Source organism: Cyanistes caeruleus, unplaced genomic scaffold (assembly GCF_971803275.1).
Source record: "Cyanistes caeruleus unplaced genomic scaffold, bCyaCae1.hap1.1 HAP1_SCAFFOLD_309, whole genome shotgun sequence".
Taxonomy (NCBI): Eukaryota; Metazoa; Chordata; class Aves; order Passeriformes; family Paridae; genus Cyanistes; species Cyanistes caeruleus.
In genome coordinates, this window is record NW_028256080.1 from 1,223 (window position 1) to 22,619 (window position 21,397).

The window sequence follows — 21,397 nt, forward strand, 5'->3', positions numbered from 1 at the left end:
TTCTGAGAGACAAAATCCAGATAACAAAGAAAAGAAACTCTATACTCTTAAGACTGGTTCTGATTCTGTGTGTCCTACACCACCTACTTGCTGGTAACGAGGGAATAAAGCTTTCAGGATAGAATTTCAGTGACATCAACAGGTCTGGAAAGAGCAGAGTATGCCTGCTACATTTCCAAGGTCAGGAAACAAGGAACACCCCAGGTTTAAGCTGTACCTCCATCCATGTGAGGGCAGGGCCACAGTTGATCTTGTTGCCTGCGATGTTGGAGAGCCGAGCCAGGTAAGCCATCAGCATCTGGGTGACCAGCTGGGACACAAACACACACACACAGTGCTTCTGTTAATGCACCTTCCTTTGGAAAGCCTTCTGCAGGCTTAGGGAAGACCAGAAATCACCCACTGCCACAGGCAAGAGTGACAGAGATACGTTCCCTTCAGCAGATAAATGTTTTTCTGTCATTCAAAGGACAGCAAGCTACACACAGAGTTATAATGGTTACACCAAAAGAGAGGGCAAAGAAGAAGCTCTCTGTGAAAGTAATAATATTATTATTATCATTTTGTAAGACTCATGCAGATTTTTTTAACTTCCCTTGTCAAGATACCTTAAATCTAAAGCCTTCCCCTTGTTGTGGACTTCATTTACAAACAACTCATGTGTCTTAGGGCCACCAAACACACCTGAGAACCACTCAGTGAACAAACCCCTGGCTGCCACTTCCACATGCTTGCAAAGCCTTAAGAATGTAGCAACTCAGACTGACCCCCTGGCCAAAGAGTAGTATTTCAAGCAGTAGAAGAGGGGTTTAAAAATACACTTTGCCATGTCCCTTCTGTAACAGTAAACTGGTTTTTATTACAGAGAAGCCACTGAGATCTTTCCAAAGTCTCACAGTGACAGTAGTATAAAGCAGCATTGTAGCCCAGAATCTGTAGGACTGTTTAAAACATTGTTCTCCACAAACATCTGTTCCGATGTGGCCAATTCAAAATAAAAAATATATGAGACACCCCACAGCTGCAGTTACGTTTCACAGAGCAGCAGAGCTATTCAGTATCTTCAAATCCTCTGTGCTTGCAATCAGAATGCAGATTTTCAGGCACATGCTCTAAAGTCCAACTGATCACTGGTACAAGGATGCAAGAGACAGGAATGCCTAAAATATAATAAAAATAAACCTGGAATTCATTGTCCTGAAAATTGCTGCTTCTGCTGAACTTAAATTTTAAATCGTCCTCAGAAATACCCTGTGTGAAGCCAAAGCAAATGATAAATCAGTCTCTGCTGAGTGATGGGGCTGCATGATTAGCTCCTTCAATTCCATGGCAAACAACTTGTAAAATTTCAGGGGGCACTAATTTCAGTGTCCACGTCCTCCAAAATGATGCAGCCAAGATTTACCTGCTGATTTCCAGGAGATTTTTCTGGACATGAATAAATATTTCCATTATCAGTAGTGAGAACCTGAGGTAATTTCAGTTCATCATACTCCAGGGTGAAGACAGTAAGCCAAGAAATGAAAAGTATCTCTTTGAGAAAAAAACCCCGAAACACATTGAGGAAAAAGGGCTTTTTAAAGACCATTTAAATAACACACTAATGCACATGCTCTTAAAAAACACTTCAGGAATACTCAATTTAAAATGGAAGCCTAGCACTCCAAATGGGATTGTTCTTGCAGTGCTGTAGTTTAGACAGCGGGATTTCCTGGGAATGCTGAGTTGGTAACACTAAGCCAGGAAATACCCACATCATTGACAAAGTTTCCAAGGACAAAACCAAATTCACATCTAAGGTACCACAGGACAGCTGCTTTCTTGACACTCAACTACTATTCTAGATTCAGGAGCTTAATTAATTTGTCTGAACTTGCAGGACATTTCCCTTTAGATCACTGAAATTAGGGGTGGAAAACAGTGACTTTATCTGTGGTAGCCAATTTTCAAATGTAAACCAGGCTGTTTAAAACTACTCTGTACTAGAAATACATGGAACTGCTGACACTGGAAAAGACCTCTAAGTTCACCATGAAACCATGTCCCGGGTGCCATATCCACACACTTTTGAGCACTTCCAGGGATGGCAACTCCACCACTATCCTGGGCAGCCCCTTCCATTAAGAAATTGTCCCTGATATCCAAGTAAAGCTCCCCCAGAGGTCATTCCTTGACCAAATGCCAGTCTCTGGGTGGTGCCTGCGCCAGGAGTGCCCCAGAGGGGCCCTTTACCTCGGGGCTGTCCTTCAGGGCATCGGAGCGGGGCAGCTCGGCCAGCTGCGAGAAGCGGCGGTCGTAGATGCACAGGTGGAGGTGTTTGTCCAGCACCCGGAAATCCTCATAGCTCCTCTTCACAATCCAGCTCCTGCCCTGCACACACAAACACAGCCACACTGTCAGCAGCTCCTCAGCACTGAGGAAAGGGAAATCTCAGCAGAAATAACACTTTCTCCTTGAAACATCTGCAAGCGATCAAAGTGCCTGAGTAACATTTTCATCTTTTAATTTGCAGGTAACATTTTCATGTTTTCATTTTCAGCAGCCATTCATGCTCAAACCAGCTGTTAGCGGTCCTGCTTTAATTATTTAACCATGTGTTTGGATGTGGCCCAGCATTGTGAGACCCATCCAGAGCTTTAACTTCCACCTGTCTTACAAGGATTTTGTAGCATTTTCCTACACAAGGTGTCCTTGCACAAATGTAAGTCACCAAATGGTTGTATAAACTGCGTGAAATTAGATTCCAAACAGATAGAAGCATATAAACGCAGAGATCTGAAGGCACGATTGAAGCTTGCAAAATTTCTGCCAGGTGCCCCAGGCAAGCCTTCAGCTGAATTAAGAAAAGAATCCATGATGAACAACTCTAGCTGCAGATTTATTCCTGAGTGCATATTATTTCCCCAATTAAAATATAGACAAGATACAGACTGCTCCAGGGGACAAGGAATGAACTGTGGCAGCACAGAACAGTTTGCTTTGTGAAGCTTTTAATATCTAATGATAATTTTTAAATGCTCCACGACTTGTTATGATCAATAAAAAAATGTTGTAATAATGCAGCAGTTTACAGGTCAAAGCACTTTTATGAAGAGTCATTAATCACAGAATCCCGGAATGGTTTGGGATAGAAGGGAACTTCAAGCCAATCCAGTTGCACCCCGCCATGGGCATGGACACCTTCTCCTGTTCCAGTCTGCTCCAAGCACCATCCAGCCTGACCTTGGATACTGCCAGGGATGTGGAGGGAATCAAGGAATCAGATTGCTCCGGGATACAGAGGCAGTGCCAGGGACTGGAAGTGGTGCAGGGATGCCTGGAAGTGGAGCAGAAAGCAGGGGATGCGTGGTGTAAGTGGGACACTAGAGGGGACAGAGCTGTAAATGCTGAGCTGCTGTGTGTGGCTGGCAGGTGCCCTCTCCCCTGGGATACAAAAGGCATGGCCTACTCTGAATTGCCAGTCATAATTCCTCTACACTGATTTCTTTATCAGCAAAGTTCTAAGCATCAGTTTTATGTTAATATCCAAAGCCTGTGCGGCAATTGCAGATATAAACCCTCAATCCAGCTACATTCTGTTGCAATGATTTAAGACAACTGCACTGACTCTGTCCATAAACTCTGCTTTCAGTTCATTAGGAATCACCATATTTCACAATCCTACAAAGAGGCACCTACATAGGATTAATTATTTGGGATTTCCACATTATGTCATTTTACTTTTCGTCTAAAGGACGAAAATAAAACCAGGAGTGCAAGGCTAATTCTCTTCAGGGAGCTGTCAGCATCCCCCATTTCTCCATCTTGTGCAATTAAAGGATTCTTGCTCTCTCACTGAGCTGCCAGTGTGACCTTCAAGGTTCAGTCACATATGTAGGGAAAAGCAGCCTAAGAAATCCCTGTGATCCTGGATCTGCCTCTGCCACCAAACTGGGCATTTAAATCCTACATGACCACCCAAACAACAAAATGATCTGTCAAACAATCCTAAACCTGTCACTAATTCCATTATATTTCATTTTAAAGGCTGGCCTGTAGCTTTGCAGTCTGGTTGCCATGAATGAGGGCAGTAAGAGTTAAATGCAGCCGGAAGGCAGAGCTAGGTCAGCCCCTGCTGTGCCAGGGTGTGCACCATCCCACGCCATCCCGGTCAAGGGGCTGACAACAGCAGGAAAGGTAATGGATGAGCAGGGACAGCTTACCCCACACCAGCAGCAGTGTCTCTGGCCCCACGGGAGGCTTCTGGAGCAAGGGCAGGCAGCAGAGCTGGAGCACAGGAACTGGGATCCTTAGCTCCTGCACCTCCAAACTGCAGCTCGCAGCTGCTAAGCAACCAGCAGAGCTCTCTCTGAGCTCTCCCATCCCTGAGCTCTCCCTGAGCCCTCCTTGAGCTCTCTCTGAGCTCTCCCTGCCAGTAGCCCAGGCTCCAGGAGAGGGATGGTGTAGGTGCCTGGAGGACAGAACCTCCTCACCATTCCCAGGTTGTTCAGCCTAGGATCATGGATGTCAGGCTCCTTTGCAAAAGGATCATAGGATACTTTGTGGAATCATGGAATATCCTGAGTTGGACCCACAAAGATCATCAGTCCAAGTCCTGGTCCTGCACAGACCCCCCAACACTCTCACCCTGGGCATCCCTGGAGCGCTGCCCAAAGGCTCCTGGAGCTCTGGCAGCCTTGGAGCCGTGCCCATTCCCTGGGGAGCCTGGGCACCCTCTGAGGGAAGAACCTTTCCCTAAATCCAACTTAAACCTCCCCTGGCACAGCTCCAGCTGTTCCTCAGGTCCTGTCACTTCACTCAGACAAGCTCAGCACCTGTCCCTCCACTTTCTGGGAACAGGGCTGCCAATTCCTGTCTCACTCAGAGTGACCGTGCACAGGCTGTGCTGGCACAGAGCAGTACTTTGGGAGCAATAACACGTTTCCACCCAGCATAATGTTAATCCAACACCCTGAAGTGGAGTATTTACCAATATTCTACAGTTTTAATACTGCCATAATTCATTTCAAAAAACTCCTATGCTTTAGGTTGGACTTCAAGTTGTATTAAGCCAAGTTTTTTCAGATTTGGAGCCTGAGTGACAAATTTTTAAGCCACATTTACATGGGATGCAATTAACTTTACAGGTAGGAATCACTGCAGCAACCAAAGAAGGAACTGGACAGTATTTAGTGCTTCCCATTAGATCTCCAGCACAAATCACAGGAAAGCAAAGCCTGGATTCTCCCAGCAGAACTCCCAGAGAGGCACAGCCAAAGCAGCAGCAACAGCAGCATCCTCATCCCAGACCCAAAGTACTACAAAGGCTTCCCTATACCAATATAAAAATTGTACATCTTGCTCCCCTTTTCTGCAAATTCTCAAATAGCAGAAAGGTTTGGCAAAAGGATTCTTTTTTAATTTAAAGAGTTAATAAAATATTAGACACAAGTAAGTGCCCATTAAGTTGGTCTTGTGATGTCTACTGTGTTTTATAGCAAAGCTCTACATTTCTGGTGCTTCAGGCACTCAACATCCATATGGCAAAAATATCTTTTCATGGTTTTAATTATTTCCATAAACTGTTGCTCAAATAAATTTTTGATCAGCCTCAAATTTTCTAATTCAATAATTACTTTTCATTTCCTTAATTATTAATGGTCGTGATTTACAGAAGCACAAGCTTAAATCCCATTCACTTCAGTAGGACATAAGAGGTGAAGTTAAGCACAAAGTGATTTCCCAGATTCAGACCTTCAACTACAAACTTGGCTGTGACAAAGTTCATTAAAATAAAAAATCAATTATCAAGTGAAGATTTCAATAATGCCATTAAATAGTTTCAGAACCTTTAAAAGGAAAAATTGACCACTGACTTAAAAACAAGTTTCTCTTGAAAAAAAATCAATGCATTTTTTAAAATCTCTGTTAACAGAAATGTTCACAATGAAAAGCATCATGGCAAATCTGGAATTTCTCATAGAATGGAAAATCTGGTCTCATCCCTACTCTTTTTCCATCCTGTTCTGTTCTCCCTTACTCTCCTGGCTAAGATTTAATGTACAATGAGAGCCTGGTGAGAGTTCAGCCTCTGCACAGAGCTACTGATTTTTTTCAGATGATCAAAGCAAGGAGAAATGTCGTGCTAAAGAAATGAACACAGATTACTGAACTGATGATTTAATTTCCAGTGAGCCAGAGATCTGAACCCTCCATCAGTAGCAGCACCACTGTGAGATCACAAATCAGAGATGCTCCTGGGCTTCACTTTGCATGGGAGCAAATTGAGAGGGACAGGGATCCAGAGCCCAGCTCCACAAGGAATATTTTTAGCTCTGCTGATCAAATGACCTGCGGAGGACGATGAGCAGCCACAGCCTTGAGTAGTTTCCTACTCCCTTAAGCTCAGCTCAGTCCTGTGGCACTTCAGAGGAACAGCAGTGTCACTCCTATTCCCATTTTTTCCAAGCCCAGCCTGATTCCTGCAGCTCAGTGATGGCTTCATTACCAACAGACAGACATGACCCACTGCAAATCTGAGAGGAAGCAATTTTAAACCATTCCCTGCATTTTCAATCCCACAGTCAAAGCCTCACTTTGCTCCACCATCCCTTAAACACTTCAATTATCAGTACAATAATATAATATAAGATACAATAATAATACAAGAATTGTGCTCATTTCTGATAGAGGATCCCCTAAGATCAGGCCAGTTCCATTCTGCAATATTTGTACGTAGGTTTAACTGTTTCCACTCAGCATCTGGCAGAAGTAACTCTTCCAGCTGTGCCCTGAGCAACACCCAGAGGCACCCAGCCTGCAAGGGAGGTCCCAGTTGCTGCCAGGATTTGTGGTACCATCCATTCACAAAACTTACATGCTAGAATTTTGTATTAAAGATTTATAGATCTTCTTGCTATGTAAGAAAAACTCCTGTTTCCAGCTGGATCTGCCTCCATGTCAGTAGACAAGCCCCCATCTTGTCCATCAGTCTCTCTCCAAGACATCCAGACTGCCACTGAGTTCCAGCACACACAACTTTCCTGCCCCACAGTCTGACTGGGTTTGCTCTACAGCACTTAGGATTTATTTATTTTAAGACAGAGATAGACCTTTTTCTTCTGGTTCAAATGCTTATTTCCTCAGAGAGAACACATGGATGCTGTCCTGAACCTTGCAGTCCACATGGAGAGCAAGAGCAGAAAATGAGATGAAAGTATAAGGCAAAAGTCACTTCAGTTTGACCCATCAGTAAGAAAACACCACAGATTAAATGGCTGGAAAAGCAGCAGCATCCAGCAGGAGAGGTTAACTCTGCCATGGGTGACTCTTACAGCTGTCTGGGGCTCAGGCTCTGTATGTTATTCCAGCCTGACCCTTCAGCCCTTCCCAGTTTCAAGTCACAGCAGAAAAGGGTTTAGAGATTTAGTCAAAACAGAAAGCAAGATAGATAAAATCCATCCTGGGGAGTTCACCCAGGAAGTGTTTTCAGCTGGTGCCTTAGGTCTCTTTATCTATACTTACATTTGTTTACAAAAGTGATTCCACGACTTCTGGTGTGTTATTCTAACTTGAAGGAAATTATAAATCTTTAAAATGCAAAGGGAGTTTAAGTTAAAAACTAAGGCAACATAAAAGTACTTTATTTCTGAACAAAACACTAAAACTTCAGCACTCCACCTGGAATCACAGCACATGGACATGAGGGAGGAACAAGCGCAAAATGGAGGGAACATACAAATGGACAGAGCACAAGGCAGTGGAGAAAATTTGGTATATTTAAGCTTATACTTCATTAGTCTTATTACATAGCATAAATTAATCTCCCTGCATTAATTAACAGTTTATTATCAATTAATTGCAGTCACTAGGAAAAAGAGATTTTAATGGAAACCACTGCAGCTTTTCTCCCCTAAAAATTAGACTTATTTGTGCTGCTGGATTCCAATTACAGATAAGAGCTCCCAAAGCACATGTAGGGACACAGGGCTGGATCTGAGTGACAGCAGTGTCATCCTGTCTGTCCTCACTGCTTGGGAAATCACCCCCTCAAGAGTGTGTGGTTCTCTGGAGCAGAAAGAGACACAAGCCACGAGCTCCAGTGGTTCCTGTGTCCCTCAGAGGAACAGTTTTGCCAGGAGTAAATAAAAACCTGGCTCAGGCTTTGGGGGTGAGTGGTTTTGTACATGTACAGATGAGTAAGAGCCCAGCAAGACAGCCCAACACAAAGAGAGTGCCTGAAACCCTAAGAGCCATTTTTCCTCCCAGAACCAGCCCATTTCTGAATGGCAGTCTGACAAACCTTAAACTCAACGCAGGATTTACAGCTGTCGACATGTGAGTGAAATCCCTGCTCTCCTGACACACTGTAATTTAAACAGTTCCATACCCATCATCTCTTTAGCAAAATTCCACCATGGAGCAGCGGGTCAGGGGTGAGGGGAGGGCGGGCACAGCGTGGGGGGCTGCTTTTCTGCAGTTCAGAAAATCAGAGATGTGACACAGTGAGAGCCTGGAGCCAACAAATGAAATCCTTCAGAGCCACAAAGCAGAGCTCAGGGAAGGGAACTGAAATTGCACCATCCCCCAGGTAGCAGGACAGCAATGAGTGTATGTACATACAAATGATTGTATGGACATTAAAGGCATTAAATACAGCTCCCTCCTCACCCCACAGCCCAAATGTGCCATGAACTGCTCTGCACTCAACCACAGAGGAGAGTTCCATCAAAGCCGGCAGCCACCACTAGCCTTTAGAGCACAAAAAGCCTTTGAAAATTACTTGCCTGAGGTTATTAAAACAGAAGAAAAGAAAATCACAGAATCCCAGGATGGCTTGCATTGGCAGGAACCTTAAATCCCATCCAGTCCCAGTCCTGCCATGGCAGGGACACCTTCCATTAGAAACTTGCTCCAAACCCCATCCAGCCTGGCCTTGGACACTTCAGGGATCCAGGAGCAGCCCCAGCTTCTCTGGACACCCTGTGCCAGGCCCTCCCCATCCTCACAGGGGGGATTTCCTTCCCAGTATCCCATCTAAAACTGCTCTCTGGCAGTGGGAAGCCATTCCTTTTTTTTTTCATATTTCCAAAAACTTCCTGAATTCCTTGCCTGAGGTCACCTACAGCATCAGCACCTTTGGCAGACAGAGATCTCAATTTTCTTATATCTCATTTCTCAGGCAGATCATGGAAGCAAACAGCTGACTTGTGTGTATATATCTATGTTTGATCAGAGCACAGAATCAATCATGTTTTTGTAAAAACAAGCTACCAGGGAGAAAAGAGTTTTTTTGTAGGTGCAAACCCAAAAAACTTTGTTTGAAACCCCCCCCATGACCCCATTAGGGATGTAATGCCACAGACCAGACATCCATCACATCATTTACAAACAACAGCCACTCAGGAACACAGAAATTACAAAACCCTGCTGTATCTGACACTGCTCCCTTCCAGCCCCATTCATCCTGACACCCCAGAAAGAAGCAACACTACTACCAGTGTTTGGAAAATATCACTAACAGGGTAAGAAATGTCTCTGGGCAAGGTTATAGATGGAAACCATGAATATTTACAGGGAAAAGATCTGTAAGCAGGGGTGTTAGAGATGGAGCTGATCGAGCCTCAAGGACAGAGGTTGGAAGAGTGAAACATTATTTAGAAAGTACAAAAACCAGAAGCAGCTACGGGGAGGTTTTGGGAAGAAAGCTGGAGCCAAAATGGAAAATCAGTTGCTTTGCTGGCAGCTGCAGTCATCAGTTTTATGAAGAAAGAGTGAAAAGTAGTGCCAAGACCAAGGAGATGAAATATTTAAGACAGACTATCTTCAATATCTAATATCCCTGATGGGAGCTTTTAAAAACATAAACCACAACATTTGAAATAAAAGCACAGTTTTAAACCCAGATATGAGATAAAAATGCACCATTTGGAAAATGGAAAGTCCTTCCTGATCTGTCTAAACCTGAGCCTTTGGTGGCAAACCTGCTCTACGGCCTTGGAAAATACACAGTCAGTATTTGTTTCTGATGCCTCCATCCCCTAGCCTGTGGCATATCCTCAGCAGCAACGAACACCTGCTCTGTGCATTTTAACAAACTTGGGGCCCAAACCTGCTCTGTAATTCTGGGAAAGCCCCAACAATCTGAGAACAAGCTCAAATCAGGTTCCCTCTGAGAATTCTGTGACTGACTCCTCTAAACAAAACTTATTTTTAATGTAACATGCAGTTGGGCAAAGCACCTCTATTTACTGGGTGCAACAGTGGCACTCTCAGCCATATTATTACCCAGACAGCTCAATTACAAATTATCTTCTGAGTATCAGTTTAATAATGCATGTGCACTCAGTGGAACAAGGAGGAGAGAACTTTGGAAAACTGTTGGGATTGTGAATTTTGCCACCTGGGTCTGGGCCAGTATTTGCTACAGTGAAAATGATGCATCTTTGATTTACCACTGAAGTATCTTTAGGACAAGATGCCCTAAGGAGGGATAGGCTGGATATTAAGTTGAATTTTTTTAATGGAAAACGTTGTCAAGCCCTGGCAGAAGCTGCCTAGAACAGTGGTGGGTGGAGTCACAGTCCCTGGAAGAGTTAAAAAAAGTGTTGATGTGGCACTTGGGGACATGGACTGGTGGTGGTTTGGCAGTGCTGTGGCAAAGGTTAAATTCCATGATTTTGGAGGTCTTTTCCACCCTAAATGACTCCATGAGTGAATGATTCTGCCTTTACACATACACTGTTTATTTTGATGTGGTTTCCATGCCTTGACAGAGCTTTTTGAAACCATCCTTTCCTAACCTGCCTGCTTTGCATTTTATGTGCAGTGAATGTATTTGTAAGTGCAGATGCTGTTCCAAGTTCGTGAACTTCACCTACCCTGAGGCTGAGCACCACAACTGCTCACCTGGGCTGTCTCCTGCTGCTTCCTCAGCCTCCTACATCCAACATCTCCTGGTGATTAGAGCAGCTTTGCAGCCTTGAAGAGGATGGGATTTGATGAAACCATTTTAGATCATTTGTCCCAACAGTCTGTCACCTTCCCAGGTAAGCAAGTATTGAAAGTGTGCACATGGCAAACCTCCCCATAAGGAATAAACATCAAGGCAGGAAGGAATAGCCACCACAATCCTCCTCTTATTCTGGACTTGAACCAAGCCCTGCTTTTGGAAAAGTTGTAGAACAAGTAAATTGTAGGCAAAGGGCTCCTCTGCAAAGCATCTGCATTTGCTCAGTTGTGGGAAGGACTTGGTGTTTTGTCAGAACAATCCAAATGTCCCCTTCAATTTGTGGCTGGGCCCAGCCTTGTCTCCAAAGCACCACATGAGGGTCAGGAGCCCTGCCAAGATCCATCACAGTCCTACTGCACCCACAGATTTCTGCAGTGACCCTCACTGCCACAGCCCAAAGCACAGTCTGTGGACAAGCAGAGATCTTGAATTCTGGGCTTGTTTTCTGTCTGAAGGCAAAAACGTCCAAAGGACATGACATTAACAAACTATCATGGAACTGTGAGAGCCTCTGCAGCTCACAAAAAACCATTTTAGGCAGCACTTCGATGTGATACTGCATTTTATCCTGACAAATGATTTTCGCTCTCACTCATCATCCTTCCCTAGAGCAGGGACTGGTCCTTCCCTTCAGCTGCGGGGTTCCCATCAGGGAAAACTCCCTGAAGTTATGTATCACTCACATTCCCTTTGACCAAGAACTGCCCAGCAGCTCAGCAGCCTCATGCAGGGCTGATGAACTGGGAGGCTCTTGTCTTGAGGAGGTTATTTCCAGATACCCTCTTTCCCCAGCAAAACCCACCCTCAAATAAATTCCCCAGAGCATTTATCCACTGGAGTTTGAGTACAGAAAGCCTCTGCCCCTGGCATGCTGAGGGGACAGCTTGAAGTGCACCTACATTTGTACCTGCTGCAAAAATGTGCTTTAGCACCAACAGCTCCACAACAGCTTTTATTCCTGCAACATCACTCTGCAAATCAATTATTCCATTCAAAATCCACACACAGCTACAACCCTGGTTTTGCATCTCATGCATCCAGAGTTAAAAAAAGAAAGAGCTGATCCCATTTCTGTCACAATACACGTTTAAATAATTAGAGAAAAGAAAATCCAAAGAGAGCCATGAATGGAACAATTGAAGACTGAAGTTTAAGGGTGACAGTAGTTTTTCATGTCTCATTAGCAGTGGATGGATCTCCACAGCAGAGCAGTGAATCTTCTCTGGCTGGGGCTGAAGGAGCAGTCCCATCAGCAGGGAAGGGGAACCCCAGAGCCCCAGGACACACGGATGCAGCTGGGCCAGTGCAGTGCTGCTCCTGGGCGGGACAAAAATCCCTTTTGCCTCAGAACTGGCACTTCCACGGTGACATGTCCAAACAGGACAAGAAGAAATGGCCTCAGTGCCAGAGGAGGTGCAGACTGGACACCAGGAGGAATTTTTCCCTGGAATGAGTGGTCAGGCATTGGAAGGGGTTGCCCAGGGAGGTTCCCGGAGTGTCCAAGGAAGGCCTGGTTGTGGCACTCAGAGCTCTGGGCTGGTGACAAAGTGGGGATCAGTCACAGGGTGGACTCGATGGTCTGGGAGGGCTTTTCCAACCTCAAGGACTCCATGACCCCATGTGAGAATTAAGGATCCCATGGCAAAACCCCAGGCTGAGCAATGGGTATGGTGAATCTGCTTTTAAAACAGGACACAACACACCCCATTATTAATCCTGCTGGATGGGAATGCTGCCCTGCAGGAAAACTCTAAACACCAGGCAGTCATACCCTCATTCTTTATAACTACTATCCCAATTACTACATGAATTTATCTTTCAGTGGTATCATGCCAGCTACAGAGTAATAGATGTTAATTATGCAGTTCAGATGTAATTCAACCCCTACAGATGGCAGTTTACTTCCCCAAAGCTTGGAACAGAGCCAGGTGTTTCAAAGCCCCTCCACCTTGGCTTTGGGATCTCCTGAGGTCTAAGCACAGCCCAGCAGCACCCTGCAGGCTGCCTGCCAGCTTCAGGCATTCCTGACTAATTCTCATTCACACTGTCACTTCGTTTTTATTTACTGCTGCTGGGAGCAGGAGGCACGTAGTGTGTGACCTCAGATCCACCGGAGCACAGCACACGGAGTGATGGATTAGCAGGGTGGAAACAAGGAATTCTGCTGCTTTCTTTTGCCTAATGTGAAACAGCCCTCAAATGCCCGAGAAGAGCTTAGGACAGAGGTTCAACATGTGTAAGCATCTGGAAGGATGGTGTCAGAAAGGCCTGTGGGAAGGTTTTTAAACGGTTTTGTGGGTTTACAAAATATCCAGAATTTGTTACCCAGAGAAGCTGTGGCTGCCCCATCCCAGAATGGGGCATGGAACAACCTGGTCTAGTGGAAGGTATCGCAGCCCATGGCAGGGGGTGGAACTGGATGTGCTTTAAGTTCTTTTCCAACTCAAACAGTCCATGATTCCATTTCTTAATGCCTGCAGGTATAAGGCACCGAACTCATGGACAACCTGTCAGTGGAAATTTCATTTTCCCACTCATCTTCAGGCAAGTGGTGCCAAGAGGCAAAAATGACGAACAGAAAACAAGTTAGGGGAAAGGTCATGATGGTGAGAAGAATTTTAATGTATGTGAAAGCAGAGCAGCTTTTATGAGCCCTGAGCACACACAGCCTTGGCTCTGATCAAGGGATGAGGACACACAGGTAGGGACAGGAGGCTCCATCATGTGAAAATTTACTGTTTAATAAAAGCACCCACTAACTGCTTTTGTTTTGTTTAGTAAAATCCTAAATCAAGGCAGAAGATCCTATCTAAACATGGAGAAGGAAGTTAACACACATTCTGAAAACAGATTTTGCACTGGGTAGGATCCACCTGGACCTTCCACATATCCCCTTAACAAAGACGTGAAAGCTTTCCCCTCTCTGTATTATTATATGTATATAAAGCACACAGAAGAATATCTGTGAGTTACAATCTGTCCTTCAGTCATTTGTTTAAAGAGCTTTTCACAGAAGCAAAGCAGCACTTACTTAGTTCCTGTTCTCCATGTATTTGAGCTTCAAACAGAAACTCCTAATACAGAAGACAAAGAACCCAACCACATTTTGAATGTTTGACTCAAAAATTCTCCTGGCAAACAATCTGTGGTTCCAGCCTGGACTATCCCAGGCAGTCAGAACCAGCAAACCACACTTGAGATGTTGCTCCTCTGACTAAGACATCGCCCCTGTGGGAAGTTCAGTATCTTCCACACTCTCATCCCCACATATCACCCAGGATGGGGAGTCCTGCCTGCTCTTCCTCCTTGGAGCCTGTTTCTCCTGTGCTCTTTAACACTCATTTTTGCACAGGGAATGTGGGATGGGGATGCCTTCAGAGCTTGGCAAATCCTGCTCTTCAAACAGAAGGTGCCCAGCTCAAATATCCTGCAGGGCAGAGCTGGGACAAGTGGCTGAGGTTTGGGGCAATGTCTTCCTCTGGTGCACCAGGGACCAGATTCCATCTGTCAAAACAAACACAGTCCCTGCTGGAACAAAGAACAGCAAGAGAGCACAGCAGTGAGCATCCTGTGCCACAGGAATGGCTCAGCTCCTGCCAGCCTGAAAATGGGAGCAGGAAAATGGAGAAAACCCTCTTGGACCAAGAGAATTCCTGCTCTGGGAACAGCTTTAGAAATGTACCAGTGCTGGAGCAGAAAAAGGCTTCCTTTGTTGCCATTATGCCCCAGAAACAGGAGCAGGAAAGGTGCTGTGGCTGGGCTGGCATCACAGCAGTCAGCCTGTGTGTGATTAATCCCTGAGATTGTGTCAGCCCTGGCTCGTGCTTGTGCAGTCTGATATCCCTGGTGAGCAGTGCCTGTCACTCCTGTCCCAACAGTCCACCATGAGCATGGACATGAGCAGCCAAAGCCTTGGGAAAGGCTGGGATTACAGCCTCCCTCAGAATCTAAACATCTCCACACTCAGTCCTTGCTCTCTCCCTGACACTCAAAATGTCACTAAAAGGATGCTTGAGGTGTTCAAACACCACAAATTTCACACTGTAAACAGCATTTACAAGTTTCTTTCTTTCTTCAGAACTAAAGTTGAGACTGGACATTCTTCTGGTGTAATATCTAAGTAAGTACACATGGAGTTGCTGTAGTGTCACATGAACAAACCCCAAAACATGCAAAAGGCACATTTCCAGCCTTCCTAACGAGTTGACTGGATAGCTCTTTCCAGCCTTTTTGCAGGTTCTGACTTGTGCTGATTTGTTCTCCACACTCAGACCATATAAATTCTCTGCTTACCCCAGTGGAAAGTCCCAAGAATTGCAGATACTGTCCAAGGACTTTCACAGAAGCAGGTATAGCATTAATTCCTCAGGGCTCTCAGTCACCCCCCTGTGCTCCTTCAAGAACCACAGGGATTACCAACTACTGTCTCCAGGTTCAGAGGGTTCACAGGTACAGTCCTCATACCATCCTTCCAGGACCTGACCCTTTTATTTTAATAATATCAGTCTTTTCACAGAAGTTCTGAAATCCATCTTCTAGAAATTCAAGTTCAGTGCAATCTTACTTGGAAAAAAAAAGGAAAATCCACCTATGTTACTGAAAAAAACCCAAACCAAATCAAAACCTCCCATCATTGGCTCTTCCCAATAGGATTTAATTCCCTCCCCTTTGTCATTTCCTAGTTTCATTTGTCCAAAAGAAGAATCCTATCTCTCCTCTTTTCTGAAACAGCACTCTATATATTCCTACTTCTTCTTAAGAGCTAATAAATGGGATTAATTTTTTTAGGTTTTGAAGTAGAAGAAAAGCTGAGCAGATTTAACCCCCCTCTGAACCTTGCACAAAGCCTGGATTTCACAAGTTGACTTGCAGCACAAATACACCTCCCAAAGAATGCTTTTCTAACATTATCTGGGAAGGTTTTGCAAAATAGGCATCAAGCACTAATTCTCTTTACACCACTAAAAGGATACTTACAGCTGGGAAGAAGTGGGATAGAATTCCCTCAGTGTAAGTAGCTGTGTCCTGCCAAACCCAGCTAAGGCTGAGCTGGATATTTGAAATACCTGCTGCTCAAAAGCTTTGCTTTGCTGCCTGTTCCAGAGGGAAGTAGCACAGTAAATGCCATTTGATGGGCCACAGCACACAGAGTGGGTCTGCACGGCCCAAACTGGGCAAGGCCCAGCACTGAACCCCAAACCCATGGCTTTAACTGATTTCTCTAAGTCTGGAATCCAAAGTTGCCAGGATGGCAACACCCTCACTCTTTGCTATCTGCTCCTGCCACAAACCACAGCTATTTTAAAGCTTTTACATTTATGTGGATGCAGCCTCCCTAACAGAATTCTCCGTGTCCATCTGAGCAATCCAGGACACAGCTCAGGCTGCTGCAGTGGCCGAACACCAGCGCTGGAAGCACAGCCAAAGGGTGGGGAAAGCCAAATTTAGTTTTTAGGCTTTTTTCCTCCCTCCTTTGATATTCTCAGCCTGATCCACATGCACCCTGCCAAACTCTGCCCCCACTGCACTACCATTTCATGAGCTATTTCACACCTCCCATTTCATTCTCCTGCGGAGCCAAATCCACGCAGACGCTGCTGGTGTCCAATGTGTGATGGAATGGAATCTTTCCCTGGACACCGGGAGAGGCCACGGGATGTCAGGGGTGAAGCATCTCCATGGCAGAAATGATGCTCAGCTGTGCAGTTCCTCCCATACCTTCCTGGTCATTGGATCCAAATGTCACAAATTTCTCAGCTTTCTATGGATCTGAGAGACAGGGACACGGAGTAATATGGGAGAGGGTGATCACAGGCTTGGGGAAGGGAGAAGCTCAAACTAGGCAGGGGGAGTACTTTAAAACAGAAGAAAAAGAGAAAAAAAAAAGAGAAAAAAAAAGGAAAAATACAGGAGAAGTAAAGAAAAAAGGAAAAATAAAAAGAGAAAAGGAGAAGAGGGGAAAGGGGAAAAGAAGAAAAGGGGAAGAGGAAAAGGGGGAAAAGGGGAAGAGAAAAAGGAGAAAGAGAAAAAAGGAAAAGGGGGAAAGTGGGAAAGGGAAAGAAAAGAAAGTAAAAATAAAATGAAAAAAGGAAGAAAAAAGGAAGAAAAAAGGGAGACAGGTGGTTGCTGGTTCTATGCCCATCCTTTAATGGATGAGGCCAACTGCCGGGGAGGGGAGGGGAGGGGAGGGGAGGGCAGGGCAGGGCAGGGCAGGGCAGGGCAGTGAAGGGAAGGGCAGGGCAGGGCAGGGCAGGGCAGGGCAGGGCAGGGAAGGGCAGGGCAGGGCAGGGCAGGGCAGGGCAGGGCAGGGCAGGGCAGGGCAGGGCAGGGAAGGGAAGGGCAGGGAAGGGAAGGGAAGGGAAGGGAAGGGAAGGGAAGGGAAGGGAAGGGAAGGGAAGGGAAGGGAAGGGAAGGGAAGGGAAGGGAAGGGAAGGGAAGGGAAGGGAAGGGAAGGGAAGGGAAGGGAAGGGAAGGGAAGGGAAGGGAAGGGAAGGGAAGGGAAGGGCAGGGAAGGGAAGGGAAGGGAATTTCTCAGAAGCTGGGCTTGGTGCACAGTGGCTGCAAAGGAGCAATTCCCTTTGCCAAGGCTCAGCATTCTCCCATTGTCCCCACACAGATGAAATCCATGCCTCTACCCTCAGACACATCCCTGCAAAGCACTGGAGAGTGGGAGCAAGGCACCAGAGGAGCAGAGGCAGGCCCCACCTCCATCCTGCCCCATCCCAGCTCTCTGCTGCTCCTGAGCCTCCTTCCTGCATGGGGACACTCTGCAGGGTTTAGGACACAATTATACTTGAGGCCACCCTGTGAATCTCTGGAAGTGTCAGTAATGTGGGGCAAGGATCAGAAACTATCTGCTCTGGAGCTAGAGAAAAACTGTCATGTTCTCCAGGCTCATCTGCAACAGACAGGGAATAATCCAAGGTTCACCCCTCCACTAAACACTGCAAATGTACCCCTAATGTGAGGGCTCAAAACACACTGAAATTCCAACTTCCTACAGTCCCCTGAAGCTCCCTTTCCCAGGCACTGCACTGCCCATGGCTGGGACAGACACGTGCCCACCCTCAGGGTTTGCTGTGCCGCCTGTCAGCCTGGGCTGCTTGGCTGGGAAGTGCTGCTTTTGTGCCAGACTGACGCCAGGGGGTTACAACAGTCCTGAAAAATGCCAAAACACTGGCAGATTTGAGATACGTCCACTTGGAGCTTCTCTTCCCTCTCCTGAGAGTATATTCATAAACATGGACAAGAACCTGTGAAAGCTGCCCACAGAGAGGAATTCCTTGCTGGAGCTCAGCCTGGCCAGGCTCCATCTGCAGAACAGGGCAAGGGGCTCTGCTCCTTCGGATGTGGGATGGCTGGTTGCTCAAGATTCACCACCTGTCTGTGTGTACTCATTGATAAAATGGGTGCTCAGGGGGTGCTGAGGTGAATCATGGAAAGAGCTGCTGTCCTAAATCCAGGAAAATAACGCAACACAGGCAGGAACTCTGCACTGAACCTGCCAGTGCCCTGCATCTCCCACAAAGGGTGACTCACTGAGCATATTAAAACCCATTATATAGCATTTTATAAAGTCACACAGATCAGCAGATGAAGAATTTGTGGGACAGAGCAGCAGATTTCTCTGCCCAAAGCATCCTGAGATGAGAATTCCATGTCAGATGTCTGGGAGCAGATCAAGAGTCCTAGCAGCACACTGTGGTAACACACCACTGGCTGGGATTCTCCCTGCTGGGGTCACTGGTATGTCCAGGTGTCCATGTTCTCCCCAAAGTGACTTTGGCCTGGGCACACCCACTCCTGTCTCCAGGCTCATCCCTGGGCATCAGTGAGGATTACTGGCTTCACACTCTCATTTTTCTCCCCTTAATTCTTCTCCTCTCCTAAAACGTGCTGGTGGCAGCAGCACAGGCAGCATCCCTGGGGAAACGAAGCAGGGAAGAGGTGGAAAATCCCAGACACACCATGGGGAAGCATCACATCTCAACATTCTGGGGCTGTGTTGGAAAGAGAATGAAACACAGGCTGGCAGGAGAAAACAGGGCATTTACCTGACAGGAGATCTGCACCAGGTACACCAGTTCCTTGGACTCACAGCCATTCCTTGTCACTTCGTTCTGTTCCTCTGGGAGCGAGAGCTGCAGCGAGGGACAGGGAGAGAGAACAGGTCAGCGAGGGCCAAGAGCACGCACAGAGCGGCACACGGAGCACAACATCCACATCAGCCTGCGCCAAGACACGCTGAGCCTCAGGGCATCGGGAAAGGGCTTGTCTGGCTGGAGCTGCCACAGAGGAGACACTCAGCACACACAGAACATGGAATGCCACTGGATTCTTGAACCTCACCTGACAGATTAACAATAAAAATACGGTTCAAAAATAAAACAATTATGGGGAGGCAAACAGTTTGAGGTAGGAATTAAGCCTCCAGCTCAGAAGTCTGCAAAATTAATTGTTCACTGAAAATATCTTGATAAATATTCATGGATAGTGAATATAGAACAGTGTTTCTCCCTACTCCCTTCCCACATTTTATTTTTTTGTTTTATACATTCAGGCAGATAATGTAAATTAGATAATAAAACATATCTCCAGATTTCAATGTTGTGAAGCAATTCACCCCAGCAGAGAGTTTTATGGCACCATTCATCACATCTAGAGTCATGAACTGCATCATCAGGATGTGTTTGTGTGAGAGCAGTGAGGAGACATTCCTGCACATGGACTGAGCGCAGAGCATCTGGCTCCTGGGCCTGTTATCCCACTAAAATGGTTTATGTTTAATTATCTTCTCTGAGAACAGAAATCAAAAATCATTGTAAGCAAGTTAAGACTGTTTTCAAAGCAAATAAATAAAGGAAATGTGTACATAAAACTTAAAAGGCTAAAAAAAAAACTAATTAGCCATGAGCAAAAAAGCCCAGAAAAAAATGAAAGTATAAATGAAAAAAAAAAAAAAAGGCTGAGAAGAAGAATCCCAAGTTGCTGTATTTAATGAATGTAAGCAAGTGAAAATCAGAAGTGGGTTGTGAGACACCTCATGAAAGAAGGACAAAGAAGGCAAAGTTCTTTCCATACAAATGACCATGACACCTGGAATTTATTTAACTTTGTTCTGCCAGAATGTCCCTTCTCTCTGTAGGGAAGTCCCACCATACACAGATTCAGCCCTCTCCCTCCACCAAGCCAACGCCTGGAATACTAATTTCTTTTCTGTTGGTTGTAGGCAGGTAATTAACAACGCTACTGAACCAAAGAAGGTCCTTGGGTTTGTACAATTTATTATCAGCACAGGCTGCTGCCATTAATATGATGAAATACAACCATTGCTTCTGTATTGCACTGCCCCTCCACCTTAATCACCATTCTTTGCTATCAAATATCTCATCTGAAGTGCTACTGAGTTTTGGAACTACAGCTGAAGGAAACCCAAAGCATGCAGTAGAGGAAGGCTCGCACATGCTGTGGATATTTTCCATGTTTGCCAGGTATGAAAAGCTCTGGTTCAAAAAGGCCACAAGGTGATCCAAAAGCTGGCACAAGCCCTTCTGTAAGGAATGGCTGAGAGAACTGAAGTGTTCAGCCAGGAGAGGAGAAGGCTCCAGGGAGAGCTCAGAGCCCCTTGCAGGGCCTAAAGGGGCTCCAGGAGAGCTGGAGAGGGACTGGGGACAAGGGATGGAGGGACAGGACACAGGGAATGGCTCCCAGTGCCAGAGGGCAGGGATGGATGGGATTTTGGGCAGGAATTGTTCCCTGGCAGGGTGGGCAGGCCCTGGCACAGGGTGCCCAGAGCAGCTGGGGCTGCCCCTGGATCCCTGGCAGTGCCCAAGGCCAGGCTGGGCGGGGGTTGGAGCAGCCTGGGATAGGGGAAAGTGTCCCTGCCCTGAGATTAATCAAATGTGGGTTTCCTATGCCTGGAGAAATGTTTCCATCCTCTAATCCCCCCTGTGCTCATTGAGGGCACACAGAGCCCCCCAGCACCCAAAGGAATTTCAGGTGTCCCTTCACTGAGCCTAGCAGTGGCAAAGCTCATCACCACAGGCCCCAAAAAACAACAGCCAGGTAACAAAATCACCATTAGACAACTGCAGAGCTCCTTGAAAGGAATTCAGGGCCTGACTCTGCAGCAGAATGTGGTGGGGTAGAGAAAGGCACGGTGTGAATTCCTCACCCTCCCTTTCACACCCTGACCCCAGGCTGGGCTGCAGCCACGCCAGGGCTCTGCACAGGCCCCTCAGGAGGAGCAGTGGATCTGCTGGAGGTGTGAGCAGGACACTGAGGTACAGCAATCTCCCTACCCAAGGACCATCCTGTTGGTCATGTTCTGGGAGCTCACAGCCCCACTTCAGTCACTGTTCACACGAACTCACTGTGGGGAGAAGTGCTATTTCAGCCCACTGATGG

General features: G+C 46.1%; 1 long non-coding RNA gene across 1 annotated transcript; it reads right to left on the bottom strand.

The window, feature by feature from the left end:
* Positions 1 to 222: 222 nt before the first annotated feature.
* Positions 223 to 19,446, bottom strand: LOC147645446 (uncharacterized). The gene is made up of 3 exons (XR_015282348.1): positions 19,045 to 19,446; positions 2,233 to 2,370; positions 223 to 310 (listed from the first exon to the last, which is right to left on the bottom strand). It is a non-coding gene; the product is annotated as an uncharacterized LOC147645446 (long non-coding RNA).
* Positions 19,447 to 21,397: the final 1,951 nt, after the last annotated feature.